The sequence below is a fragment of the Lepus europaeus genome, chromosome 5, assembly GCF_033115175.1.
Source record: "Lepus europaeus isolate LE1 chromosome 5, mLepTim1.pri, whole genome shotgun sequence".
Taxonomy (NCBI): domain Eukaryota; kingdom Metazoa; phylum Chordata; class Mammalia; order Lagomorpha; family Leporidae; genus Lepus; species Lepus europaeus.
The window spans coordinates 100,783-114,299 of NC_084831.1; positions in this window are offsets into that span (position 1 = coordinate 100,783).

Below are 13,517 nucleotides of genomic sequence, written 5' to 3' on the forward strand. Positions count from 1 at the left end.
GTGCCTTCTCCCTGGCTCGAATGTCCACTTTCTTTTGACGGACAGCAGCTTTAACCCTAACTCAGCCCAGGGTACCCCTTTTCCTCTGTGGTCAGCACTTATGTTCTGTTTGGAGTAGGAACCCTTTATAACTTTTTCTAAGCCCTTTATATTTTTAATTTTTAATAGGTTCAGTATGGTTTGTAAACACAATTCTGAGGACATAACACTCCTCCCTCCGCCCTCTCCCATTCTTCTGCCCACCCCAAAGTGAAGACTTACATTTTGGGGAGTGCTTCCTAGTTTTGTGATGGGGTAGGGCCAGGCCACACATGCTGTTCCCATGTGGACCCCAGGGCTGTGTCCTGGGTCACAGAGTGGGTGGGCTAGCCCCTGGAGTGTCCATCTTTAAGCTGGCTGAGACCTGAAGCTTTGGGGGGTCTGATCTGATGTCCCCGTGGGAGAATAGGGGCCCAGCTGTGGGAGTGCTGGGAGGAGGAGGCAGAGGTCAGTGTGGGTCTGGCTGGGGAGGCCCCCACGCTCCCATCCTAAGCAGGAGCCTTTGGCAGGTGGGGGGTGTGTCCCCGGGCTCACCCAGGCATTCCCAGGGCACCACCGTGCGTTCTTGGCAGAGAGCAGAGCTGGTGCCGGGGTGTAGCCGGCGGGTGGACAGGTGGACAGATGGACTGCATGGCCGGGAAGTGGGTAGAGAGATGGACAGATGGACAGATGGACCGTGGGACCGGAATGCTATAGGGACTCCAGGACAAGGCTGGAAAGGGGAGAGGCACTCACCTGCCGCCGGGCGCCACTAGAGGGCAGCAGGGCTCCACTGGGACCCGCAAGCAGCTCCCCTGGCCCTGCCCGGGTCTGGGAAATCTAGGGTCCTAACCCCGGTGGGGAGGAACAGAGCGGGATGGGCCCCCCCACCATGAAGCCACGTGGACCTTGAGACCAAAAACCCCAAAACCAGGAGCCAGCTTCTCGGGACCAAGTCTTAGGTGCCAGGCACAGCCCGGCTGAACCTGTAGCCAAGGAGCCTCCTCCCCTGCAGTGGTGTTACTGAGTGAGGAGCCAGAGACACTGTGCACACCGGGGACCCCGCCCACGTACCCCTGCGCCTGCTGCCTGCCGTCCTGGGAAGCTCACGCCGTCCAGAATTTTATTCAGTGTTTCAGAAAGTGTAGAGAGTGGAGCTTGAAGTTGAGTTGCTTTGGATGGACATGGACAGTCCTGTCCCTGGGTCCCACCTTGGGCAGCCCCAAGGTACGGGAAGCCCCCCAGGAGAAGCCAGTCTGCCCACTGCACCATCATCAGGGCCGCAACCGGACTCGGCCTGGAGACCCAGGATGACCACACGCTGTTCACTGCGTGTGATGAGCACTGCGTGTGATGTCCAGGGTGATGAGCACCGGCCAGGCGGGCTAGGGGCCAGCCACTCTGAGGGCCAGGGTCAGGGCTCTGAGGGGCCTGGAGCAGACAGGCTGGTGCGTGGGTGGTGGGCTTCCATGTGTGGACTGTGGGTCTCCGTGTGTGGACCGTGGGCTTTGTGTGGGCTGTGGCTTCCGTGTGTGGGCTGTGGCTTCCATGTGTGGTCTGTGCACTTCTGTGTATGGACCGTGGGCCTCCATGTGTGGATTGTGGGCTTCTAGTATGGACCGTGGGCCTCCATGTGTGGACCATGGGCCTCCGTGTGTGAGTCGTGGGCTTCTTGTGTGGGCCATGGGCCTCTGTGTGTGGTCCGTGGGCTTCCGTGTTTGGATCATGGGCTTCTGTGTGGGGGCCATGGGCCTCTGTGTGAGCACCATGGGCCTCCATGTGTGGGCTGTAGGCCTCTGTGTGTGGACTGTGGGCTTCTTGTGTGGGCTGTGGCCTCTGTGTGTGGGCTGTAGGCCTCCGTGTGTGGGCCGTGGCCTCTGTGTGTGGACTGTGGGCCTCCGTGTGTGGGCCGTGGGCCTCTGTGTGTGGGCCATGGCCTCTGTGTGTGGACTGCGGGCCTCTGTGTGTGGGCCGTGGCCTCCGTGTGTGGACCATGGGCCTCTGTGTGAGCACCATGGGCCTCCATGTATGGACCATGGGCTTCTGTGTGGGGGCCGTGGGCCTCCGTGTGTGGACCATGGGCTTCTTGTGTGGGCTGTGGGCCTCCGTGTGTGGGCTGTAGGCCTCTGTGTGCGGACTGTGGGCTTCTTGTGTGGGCCGTGGCCTCTGTGTGTGGGCTGTAGGCCTCCGTGTGTGGGCCGTGGCCTCTGTGTGTGGGCCATGGGCCTCCGTGTGTGGGCCATGGCCTCTGTATGTGGACTGCGGGCCTCTGTGTGTGGGCCGTGGGCCTCCATGTGTGGGCCATGGGCCTCCGTGTGTGGACTGCGGGCCTCTGTGTGTGGGCCGTGGGCCTCCATGTGTGGGCCGTGGGCCTCTGTGTGTGGACCATGGCCTCCGTGTGTGGGCTGTGGGCCTCCATGTGGGTCGTGGCCTCCATGTGTGGTGCTCCAGATGCTGCCAATGAGCTGGAATCATCCAAGCCGAGTGTGTGTGAGCTGTGAGCACTCAGCTTTCAGAAGGTGCCCTGGGGCCGGCATCCTGGTGCAGCAGTGCAGCCGCCCCCGGCAGCCACGCACCTCAAGTCCCGGCTGCTCCTCTCCCCTCCGGCTCCATGCTAACAGCCTGGGGAAGCAGCCAGTGCTCGGGCCCCTGCACCCACATGGGAGACCTGCATGGAGACCCTAGCTCAGCTCAGCCTGGCCTGGCCCTGTTTTGGCCATTTGGTGAATGAACTGGAGGATGGAAGACCTGTCTCCCCCTGTCTCCGTCACTCTGCCTTTCAAATCAATCAATCTTTTCTGAAATGGAAGCAGCAGTAGCAGCAGCTAGGGGTGGGGAGCGACAGGGAGCCACCCGGAGCCCATCCCCCTGAGGCCCCTCGAGGGTGTGGGAGGGCCCTGTGGGGGGCACCACATTGGGGTCACAGCCCTCACCTCCGAAGCACCCCTGCAGAACCCCACAGGGCCCGCCCCACTCAGCCCAAGCCGTGGAAGGGAAGCAGGTCCCTCGGGGATCCTGGCTGTCAGAGACCCTACCACCCTCGACTGCTGACATGGGCAGCCTGGGAGGGGGCACACACAGCCCCTCGCAAGCTCCCCTCAGGCTGCCCTGTGCTTGCTGAGCTCTCCCTGGGGGGCCCCAGAGCAACCCCTGCCTGCCAGCTCCAGCTCTCAAACTCGCCCATCTGACAGGTTGGTCAGCACTGGTTTTGCTGTCTAAGGCAGGTGCTGAGCACGAGGTGGGGGCACAGCCGGCTGGCAATGCACCAGGGAGCCCCAGGGCAGAGCTCTGCCGAAGAGCAGAGGTGGGGAGGTGCCGAGCACTGTGGCTCCCCAGAGCCTGAGAGATGACAGGGCTCCCCACTGCAGACGGCTTTGGTGACAGCAAGCATGGGGCAGCCCAAGGGGTGCACGAGAGAGGCTATGTGCCCCCCTCTGCAGGCAGTGGAGGGTGGCTGGGTGCCAGTGTCCAGGGCAGACCGCTGGGGGCGACAAGGAAGGGGCACCCCCTTCCCCCGAGGGTGTGTGGAGCCCAGCCATGAGCAGGCCCAGACCACCCATGCCCACGCAACTGCCCGGTGCCAGTGTCCAAGGCAGGGAGGGGATTGGTCAGACAACTGGGCTCACTGGGCTCTTGGGGTGACCGCCGCTGTTGGGGGAGGCATGGACCAGCCCAGGGTGAGTGGTGGCAAGTGCCCCATGGTCTCAGTGCAGCTGGGGTTGAGACCCCACCCAAGCTCCTGTGCCTTGGAGGCCCTCACTGCACCTGCTGCCCTGGCCCACTCACGGTCACTGGCTGGGGGAGGGGTGGGACGCTGGCGCCTGGCCCTGCCTGGTACCCTCAGCCACACCCAGAAGCAGGTGGCTCTGTGGAGGAAGTGGCCCCACACCCTGTCTGCCGACCCGGCCAAGGGATCCTGGCAGGCTCTGTCCTGGCTGTGCAGGCAGCTGGTGCTGTCCAGAGGAAAAAGCAGGAGGCCAATCCCTAACCCTTCTCCTCCGCCCAGGACTGTGGGTCTCTGCCTTCCAGGGCCCTGGAGGCCCCGGCCCAGCCACACAGCCCTGCTGCCTCCCAGCACTGGACAGCCAGTGACAATCACCTTCTGCCCATCTGGGCTGTGGGGCAGGGTGAAGCCTGGGGGTGGCAGTGGCACCGCGGTCTGTCCAAAGACAACACAGCCCCAGGGGCGAGGTCCCGGCCAGAAACTTGGGACAGCCTGGGCGGTGACCACGGTCCCAACCCCAGCGCGAGCCGGGCTGCCGTCTGGTCTGAGGACAGCGCCTCCACAGCCAGGCCCTGCCGAGCGTGCGGCCCCTCAAGCTCAGTCGCAGCAGGCCGCGCCGGAGGAAAGGGCTGCGGGGAGGCGGGGTGGCCGAGCTGGCGGCAGCGCGCGGCGGCCCTGTGCCCTCGCGGCCGGCCAGGAGGCGCTCATCCGGCAGGGGCAGAGGCAGAGGCAGGCTGTGCACCTGCCCCAGGCGGCTGCGGGGGCGGCAGGCGGCTGCGGGGGCGCGCACGAGCCGCAGGGTCTGCGAGGGTCGCACACGCCTCCCTGGGACCTCTGCCTTCCCCGGCGCGGCGACCAGGTGGGAGCGGGGGCCCTGCGCCCCGACTCCGGACGCACGCCCTTCCCGTGGTGCCCGTGTCCGAAGCTGAGCGTGGCGCCGCGTCTTCGGGACCGGCTTGGAGGGCTGCGGGCGGGCGGTGGCTGAGCCCGCGTTCCTCCGCCCTCCCCGCACGCCCCAAACCGGTCAGGTCCCCACCCGCCTTGCGGTGCGCTCCGGGGCTCGTTTGGGATCCTCCCCGCCGTCTGCGGGCCCGCGGAGCCCCCTGTGCCCGGCGTGCGCCCCGCCAGGAGCCCCTGCCCGGCTATTTAAGGCCGCCCGCCGGTTGTGAGAGCCTCGCTCCGCATTCTTTCCCACACTCGCCAGCCAATGCGCGGCCGACCCTCGGCTGGCGGCCACCGCCACCCGTCGGTCACGCCGTGGCTCCCCGCCCGAAGCCCCCGACGACAAAGCCAAGCCGCGCCCGCCCCCCGCAAGGAGGCCCCCTCCTCTGCCGGCGGCTCCGGGACGCGCGCCAGGAGGGGCCGCAGACCCCGCAGCTGGCGGAGGCTCGGGCTCCCTTCCGCGCTGGGCTGGTCGGACGGCGGCGACCCCGGGTTCCCCACCTCCCGCTCCGCCGCCCTGCTCAGCGCGGCCGCGGGGCTCCGCGCGCCGGAAGGTCCCTGGGGAGCGTGCGACGTGCACGGGGATACCCCGCAGCGGTGACCGAGCCTGGTCCCACGGAGGCGCCGCGGCCGCAGGGAGGGCAACGTCGCCAGCCGCGCCGCAGGAAAACGGGGCCGGCTCTGGGCTTTCTCCAGGGGCATAGTGGGAAAAAAGCAGAGCCGTGGTCTTCGTCGTGCTGTTTCACTTTGAAGCACGCCATGGGGACGCCACCGTCTTGGGGTACCCAGGGTCCCAGTCTATCTGCTTCCCTGCAGGCCTCCGAGGGGAACAAGCCAATCGCAGCCCGGAAGGGGGGAAGGGGGTGGAGAAGGGGAGGGGCAGACGCTGCGCAAGGCCCAGGGGCTGCACGGAGTCTGGGGAAGCGGGGGGGGGGGGGGGGGGGGGGCGGCTTTTCTGAGCAGGATGGCAGGGCCCATGGAGTGCCGGAGGGACCCAGGCTGGCAGCTCCCGGGTCTCTCAGGCAGTGCCTGGCCCAGCCCCAGGGTGTCCGGGACCTCACCTGCCAGTCATGGCCTGAATCCTGAGGCTGCGCCGGTGCTCCTGGACCTGTGTGCTGAGGTAGGCAGAGGTGGCCAGCCCCCCCCCACACACCTGGTCTGCACAGTGGTCGGGGTTCTGACCACGAGCAATGCTGCCCAAGCCAATCTGCAGATGAACATGTGGGGAGGGGACCCCAGAAAGCAGGGGGAGGGTCAGGGCTTGGCCAGAAACCCATGGAGGTGCCCCTGCTGGCACCCAGAGCCCAGGGAGCACCCGAGGACCTTGCTCGCTGGCGGAACCCTTGCTCAGGCCCCCCCAACTGTCAGGTGGACACTTCAGGTGGCCCCGCCTCCTTACGTGCAAGTGGGTTCCTGGGAGCAGGAATAGGATCCCCACAGCCAACTGGCACAGAGCACAGGTGACCACCAGAGCCAGGGATCAGACTGGCCTGCAGTAGCGGCCAGTGCTCACCTCTGCCTCAGAGCCAGCGAGCAGCCTCGTGGGGCAGCCGGGAGACTGGCCTGCAGTGGCTGCTGGTGCTCACCTCTGCCGGGCACCCCCTGGAAGGGGACAGATGCCTTCACCCCAGCACCAAGCTCTGGGCAGAGCAAGGTGAGCTCACCTCCACCCACCTGCTGTCCTTGCAGTGCCACTGCTGGGATTCTGCCCAGACTGTGCCCCTGCTGTCAGCCCCTCAGCTCCGCCCTGGCCGCCTCTCTAGCCGGTGCTGGGAGGAGGGTCCTGGTGCTGACTCCCTGGGACCCAGTGTCCCTTGGTGAGACTTTGCAATGGCCTTGACCAGTAAGGGCAGGGGCAGGGGCAACAGCAGAGTTACAGAGGGAGACAGAGAACCATCTTCCATCTGCTGGTTCACTCCCCAAATGACTGCAACAGCTGGGGCTGGGCCAGGCCTAAGCCAGGAGCCAGGAACTCCACCGGGGTCTCCCATGTGTGGGCAGGGGTCCAAGCACCTGGGCATTGTCCACTGCTTTCCTAGGCCATCAGCAGGGAGCTGGATGGGAAGTGGAGCAGCTGGGACTTGAACTGATGCCCATATGAGGTGCTGGGATTGCAGGTGGAAGTTTAACCTTCTATGCCACAGCGCTGGTCCCGAGACTGGGGTTTAAATTAAAGATGCTGCACACGTAGGCTTTGCTACCATGCTGTGAGGAAGCCCATGGAGAGCCCGCTGCCCCCCGACAGCCATTGGTGGTCCCAGCCAACAGCAGCGTCAGACCCAGACATGGAAGGGGGGCTCCCCAGGGCTTCCTGGCTGTGGCTGCTGTCCCCACCTTCCAGGCTTCCCAGAGGAGGCAGTGTGCAGCCTCTGTGCCGGTCCTGATGTGTGAGCCATGGAATAGGACTGTGGCTGGCCAGGATCTGGAAGCCGCTTGTTGGCGTCAATAGCCGGAAGGGGAGGAGTGATCCTCGACCCCCAGCAGCCATCCTCACTGCCCGGTCCCCCTTTCTCCAGCAATGTCCACTCCACCCTCTCCCACCTGTGCCCCAGAACCCAAGAGACCTGTGCTCTGCCCTCTTCACTCAGGGGCCGGCCCTCCTGCCAGGGGCAGCTGGCAGTGGACCTGGGAGCGAGCAGCACTGAATTGGCTCCGTCTTGGGGAGCAGGATGGATCCCAGCAGGGGCTGCGGGGTTCCAGGCCCTGTAAAGTGACAGAAGTGAGGGCTGAAGGAACCTGGGACACAGGAGACAGCGCCAGGCCCCCGGCAGCAGCAGCCCCAGGCGGCCGATGTCCAGGTTCCAGCTAAGTTCCCCAGTGGGCCAGGGGGTAGAAACGCCCCTCCCAGCCTGCACAGCCTCTGGGCAGTGACTGTACCTCCCCCACAGCCTCTCACAACGGCCCCCCTGTCTGTGGGCTTTGCTGCCTGCTGTCCTGTGCTGGGTGCGAGTCCTCCTGCTCAGCCCCACACAGGCTCCCCCTCCACATGAGCCCGCAGACCTTGGCCGCTTGGAGCCAACCCTGCAGGCCCCTCCTCCCCTGAAGGCACTGTCCCTGGCCCCTGGCCACTGTGCCCAGCCTTGCCCAGCCTTGCTCTCTGCAGCCTCGGATGTCCTCTGCTCAGCAGCCCTGACCCTAGCCCACTGCTCCCCTCACACTGAGGCCCAGTCCCCAGACCTGAAGACCCTGCCCCAGGCCCCGGTGTCCTCCCCTGCCCTGGTTACGAGAAGCTGACGCCTCTGCACATCCATGTGGCCAACCCAGCACCCTCTGCGGCTACAGTGAGTGCATCTGGGTGGTGCCAGTGGCTGCCCAGGGCCCCAGTCATGCAGCCGCCCCCGGCCACAGGTCAGCTGGGCCTACAGGGGCCAGTGTGGCACTGCCGGGTGCTTGCTGCTGTCCCCGGGCCTCCCAGCTCCCCATGGGGTGTCCAGGAATCCTGCCGACTCCCTCATGAGGCTTGGCCAACATCCTGGGAGCCTGCAGTGGAGGCCTGGGCTCCCACTCACACAGCGAGACTTTCTCCACACTGTCCACCGGAGCAGGCTACAGGCCAGCAGGACGCCAGGGGAGGAGCCACAGGCCACCCCGGGCATTGGTTGTGTCCACCACAGGGAGCCCGCCACCCCTGCAACTGCAGGTGCCCAGAGGGGCCTGCAGGCCAGCAGTGGCCTCCCGTCAGGCCACAGCTGTGATTGTGCACGGGATTGTGACTTCGGGACGGGGCCTCGGCGCCTCCCCCCCCCCCCCCCGCCCACGGCCGAGGGCCTTCCCTGCTCAGGCCAAGTGCTCTGCGAGGAAGCTGCAGGTCGCCCCCCCCCCCCCCCCCCAGTACTGCTGCCGCTCTTACAGCAGGACTTCTACCGAGTTTGGCTCACTGGAACCCGCCCGTCAGGAGCCCGAGGCTGCCCGGTGCCTCCATTGCTCTGCCTCCCACCAGCACCTCCCCCTTCCTAATTCCCTTCCCTCTGGATTGTATTTTTTTTTTCCAATATTTATTTATTTGCTTTTTTTTTTTTTTTTGAAAGGCAGGGAGAGAGATGGATCTTCCATCTGGTGGTTCACTCCCCAGAGCTGAGCCAGGCACACCACCAGGTCTCCCACCCGGGTGGTGGGGCTCAAGCACGTGGGCCATCCTGTGTCCACGCATGCTGGGCAGACACGGTCCCTGCAGTGGAAGCTCCCTGTTGCCCTGGACACTAGCGCACCCTGGATTGAAGAGCGAGTGAGCGAGTGAGGAAGTGAGTGGAGGGCCGACGATGGAGCCGTGGTCCCAGCTCCCAGGCAGTGGTGTCATCTGGGAACCTCGGTGGAGACGGCGTCCCGTGGACATCGAGCGAGGTGTGTGTGACGGCTGCGGCCACACAGGTCTGAGTCTGAGGGGGTGGCCAGGAGATGGCCGCTGATTCCTTGGGAGAGAAACCTCTACTTCATCCTGTCAGACTCGGGGCGTCCCAGTGCAGGGGGCTCCTGGCCTGGTGCTCAAGTCTGGGGTGATTTTCCCTAATGCTGGGTGCTACGGCCTCCTGCACATCTGGCAGTGGAGACCTTGCCCCACAGTTGTGGCCATGCTCTAGGCTGGGGACTCTGGCCTGAGCCCCTCCCAGGGCAGCAGGGCTGGCCCCCTTGTCTAGGGGCGGAGCTGGCCTCTGTGCTGGGGCTCCCGTGAGCAGCCCTGGCCACGTCAGGCACCCCAGCAAGCACGAAGAGGCTGCAGGAGGCCAGGGGCAGGAGATGCCTTTGTGGCCTGGGCTGCCCACTGTCCAAGCTGCAGCTCCCCACGGCAGCGCCCCCAGTACAGCCAGACCTGCATCCCCATGGGAGTCTGCATTCAGAAGACGCCTAGCACCCAGTGGTTGGGCAGGGTTTGGGGGTGTGCGGCCCCCAGCTCAGCCTGTGCTCACGTGGGGTCCGATGTCCAGTCTGGGTGTCTGCAGCTCTCCCCCTCCCTGACCAGGCTGCTGCAGGTTTGAACCATGGGTCCTCCTGCCCAGGGCCCTGGGCTCTGGGTACCACCCCCGCCGCACCCTCCCACACCTCTGCAGCCTCCCCAAGGGCCAAGCCCCACCAGGGCTGCTTTGTCAGGAACCAGACAGCAGGTGCCGGCCAGGGCCCCTTGCCCACCTCAGGGGCTGTGGCTGAGGCGCCAGCATGAGGGACCACAGGGCCCGAGACATGGACGTGAGGCCCACAGGGCCTGGGACTGTGAGGCTGTGGAGTTAGGAAGGGAGTGCAGGCCGGCACTGCCTCACGCAGGGCAGCACCAGGTCAGGAGCAGAGGAGGCAGGGTAGGAGCCTGCAGCCGACTAAATTCATTCAGAGCCAACAAGCCCGCAGAGGTGAGCAGTTGCCGGCACACTCACGGAACACGAGGCAGGAAGCCCAGACCCCAGGGCAGGGGCCGGGTGTCGTAATACCTTAGGAGGGGTGGGGGTGAGGGCATGCGGAGGTAGGCTCCTCCACACTGGTCTTTCAAGTGGCCACTGGGCCTCTGCACCTGGAGAAGAACGTGAGGGTGGGAGACTTGGAAGAAACTCCAGGGGCCACGCTGTAGTGTAGCGGGTGAGGTCGCAGCCTGTAGTGCCAGCATCCCATATGGGCGCTGGTTCGAGTCCTGGCTGCTCCACTTCCAATCCAGCTCTCTGCTGTGGCCTGGGAAAGCAGTAGAAGATGGCCCAGGTCCTTGAGCCCCTGCACCCACGTGGGAGACCTGCAAGAAGCTCCCGGCTCCTGGCTGCGGATCGGTGCAGCTCCTGCCATTGCGGTCATTTGGGGAGTGAACCAGCAGACAGACGACTTCTCTCTCTCTGGCTCTACCTCTCTCTGTGACTGTGTCTTTCAAATAAATAAAATAATGCTTTAAAAAAGTAATAAACAAATAAATGAATGAATTCAAAAGTATCCTCCTACCTCTCTGTTGAAAGCCACAGACCTAAGCACTTCGCCCCGGCTTGTCTGCAGGTGGCTCAGCATCCAGAAGTGAGCTCCAAGCCGCACCCCACAACCCACAGGGCTTCGCCTTTCTCTAATTCCAGCCCTGGCAGGAAGACGCTGAGGCTTCTCTGTTAAAGCAATGGCCCTGTCTCCCAGGAGCCAGGGTGATGCTCGCAGGGGTGAGTCCTGTGTGTGCAGGACTGGGGCCCCTGGGCTTCGGGGGGCGTCTGAGCCGTGCCTGTAGTGGCTGCTGTGGGGATCTGACCTCCAAAGCTCAGGACCAAGGTTTTTCCCTCGGACAGGGGTCTGCCTTGCTTTGCCCATCAGCCGCTCTGGTCTCTCATGGCCCCTGAGGCCCCCATCCCGGAAGGCAGCTGAGTAGCTGAAGGCTCAAAGGCCACTCGGGCGCCAGGGCGGGGATGGCACAGCAGCAGGGGCAGGATGGGCTGGCCTGGGCCTCAGACCTCTGACTGCGTCATTGCTGCTGAAGAGAACCAGGCTGGAGACCCTGGGCTGGCCACGCTGCTGGGGACTGCGTCCCAGCTCGATGAGACAGGCAACCCCCACCCCCACCTCCCCCCCACCCCCCCACCTCCACTGTACATTCTTGCATGGAGAAACGCCCCTCTCCTATGCCCCGTCCCGGACCTGCCGGAACAAAGACATAAGCCTCAGCCTTTCTCGCCCATTGCCGGAGAGATAGGAAAATCTCGGAATTCATCCCCTGAATCTCAGTTCGGCCTCACGCCCTGTTGTCTTTGCACCCCACCCTGCATTCTTGCCCAGGTGCAGAGGCCCTGCGGCCACTTGAGAGACCAGTTGGAGGAGTCCACCTCCGCCTGCTGCCCCCACTCCCACCCCCTGGGGTCGGGCCTCTACCCTGTGTCGGCTGTGCACACCGGCTGTTGGTCATCCACCTCTGCGGGTTTATTTTCTCTGAACGAATTCAGTCGCTGTGACTTGCGTGCTGCGTCCTCGCTGCCCCCTGGGAGGCGGTGCCCACCTGCGAGCTTTTCCTCACAAGCTTGACCTCTCGGTGTCACGGGACCTTCTGTGTCCCCAGTGGTTTTTGTTTTAAATATTTTATTTATTTGTTTGAGAGGCAGAGTTACACCCAGAAAGAGGGAGAGACAGAGACAGAGAGAGAGGTCTTCCAGCCTCTGGTTCACTCCCAAAATGGCCACATTGGCCAGAGCTGGGCCGATCCAAAGCCAGGAGCCAGGAGCCAGGAGCCAGGAGCCAGGAGCTTCCTTTGAGTTTCCCATGTGGGTGCAGGGGCCCAAGCACTTGGGACGTTCTCCATTGCTTTCCCAGGCCACAGCAGGGAGCTGGATCAGAAGTGGAGCAGCCAAGACTGGAACCGGCCCCATACTGGACGCTGGCACCACAAGCATAAGCTTAGCCGACTGCAAGCCACAGCACCAGCCCCTTTGTGATGCTCTGTCCTCGAGATTTCTTTGTCGATGGGAGGTGAGACTGGGGACGTGGGCAGTGAGACGGTGGACATGGGCAGTGAGACAGTGGATGTGGGCAGTGAGACAGTGGACGTGGGCAGTGAGACCGTGGACGTGGGCAGTGAGACGGTGGACGTGGGCAGTGAGATGGTGGACGTGGGCAGTGAGACCGTGGACGTGGTCATGCCTGCTCCCTTCACTAAGTGTCTGTGCTTTTTCTCTGTTTCCCCTGTGACTGACAGCTCAGCGGAGATGGTGCCCCGGGGAGTTCTGGGCCGGGGAGGCAGGGTCAGGGTTGATACTCAGAATCATGGCTTGTACACTTTGCTTTTCCATTCTTAAAATTTCATTCACTTATTTCTTTCTTTATTTAAATACCTCATTTTTATTTAGTCTTAGCCAACTTTGGTGTGTGCTGTTTGTGACAGCAGAAACTTGGGAACAACCTAGACTGGACGTCCGGGGCTGGCGGGACTGTACTCCCGGCCGTCAGTCCCGTCCCGCCTCGGGAGCTGGGCCACGCGCTGGTGCCTGTCGGCAAAGGGTGCCGTCGATGACCTGCTGCTCCACAGGCGGTGAAAATGGCGAGAGCTCTCGTTTTGTTTTTTAGGTGAAATTCATGTAAAAAACATTTTAAATGTTTATTTATTTTATTTGAGAGACAGGGAGAGAGCTGTTTTCCCTCCACTGGTTCACACACCAAATGCCTACAAGAGCCAGGGCTGGGCTTGGCTGAAGCCGGGAGACAGGAGCTCTTCCTGGGTCTCCCTTGTGGGTGCAGGGGCCCAGGTACCTGAGCTGAGCACCAGCAGGGAGCTGGCACTGGAGATGGCGTCAGCAGGCGTTCCTGTGTGGGCATCTCCACTGCTCCCTTTTAAAGTGTGGTTTTCTTCACTGTTGAACTTGTAAGAATTCTTTACGCCCATAGAGACCCTCATCAGACACATGTGCAAACATTCTGAGTTCACTTCGAAAGGCAACAAAATGCACTTTGTCTTTCATTGAGAAACAACCTGACCAGAGGCCGTGTCCTGAGCCCACAGAGGTCTCCGTGGGGCCGGGGGGCGGGGGGCTGGGACTGTTGGCGTCCTATGTAGTTCTGGAATTAACCGCCGTGACGTCTCCTGGCCTCATTAATTTTGCAATCTGGCAAATGGAGAACGAAAGTTTCCAGTCCCCAGCCCACGTCCCTGTGAGCGCAGGGCATCTTGCCGAGGATGCCGGGTGCTGGTGTAGGGCATTGTTGGGCACGGCTAGGCAGGCTGCCGGGGCGCTGTGGGGGCCCCTTGCCGTGCCCCCACCCCTGGAGCTGTGCCGGCTCACATCGGTCTTTCTGTTTTGTTTCTCCTACTCCCTCTGGAGCTCGCCCTGGGAAAAGGAAACCAAAACCGAAGCCTGCTTGGCCCCAGGCACCAGCTGGGCGGCAGCACCGCCCCCTGACGTCC